An 879-nucleotide genomic window follows, 5' to 3' on the forward strand; every position below is an offset into this window, starting at 1 on the left:
AGAACACTGTGCTCGTATTTGAACAAATTGCAGGACACGTGGATACATGAAAAAACGAGCGAGGATATCAGACAAAAGAAGCCTTATTTTGCCAATGGTGAAATGCCATTCAAACACGTCTCAAAATCACTCAGGTGCTAATATCCAGAGTGAAATTACGATTTTTATGAAACAATAAATGTATTCTCATGCTGAAGACCAGAGCTTTTAACCATATTTGTCGTTACTAAACAAATATAGAGTTTCGTATGTTTATTTTAATAAACATGAGGAGATTATCTTTTATCTAGTTAGGAAAAAACTATCAGAAAGTTATGTAATGAATGAAAGAAGAAACGTAGCGAAGTTTCTTACACCTTTAGTGAAAACAAGGAGTTTTAAATGATACTAACACCGAAGCATTTCCATATTTGCTATAAAATGAAGACAGTGGGAAGCAACAGACAAAAGTTAATCGGTCGGTTCACTCAGAAGAAAAAAGAGAAAGGCAGGTTCCTTCCTTGATTCGGTTTGTTGCTCTTGTAGGAGCGCCGTTTAACGAATATGGACATTATCCGCTGATTCGTAGAGGAGGAAAAGTATTCTGTAAATACAAATATAATATTATTTATGTGTGTGTGTGCGCGCACGTGTGGGTATTTGAATGTGAATAATTGTGTATTGCTCACTAAAATGAAATATTTACGAGTTAAATTCCATTAATCCTTCTACAAATGAGCGCATAATGCGGGGCTACATATTCGTTCTAGACCGGCGCTTCGTGAAGGAGCTAATTGAAGGAGCAACGGTGAGAAGTATCCATTCGTTTCTATTGCATTGGTTCATCTTCTGAGTGGCAAGGAGAGTTAGACTCGATCTCGGCCGAGACCAATAATCCGG

Source organism: Typopeltis vanoorti, chromosome 2 (assembly GCF_054136105.1).
Source record: "Typopeltis vanoorti isolate ZY-2024b chromosome 2, IOZ_Tvanoo_1.0, whole genome shotgun sequence".
Classification (NCBI taxonomy): domain Eukaryota; kingdom Metazoa; phylum Arthropoda; class Arachnida; order Uropygi; family Thelyphonidae; genus Typopeltis; species Typopeltis vanoorti.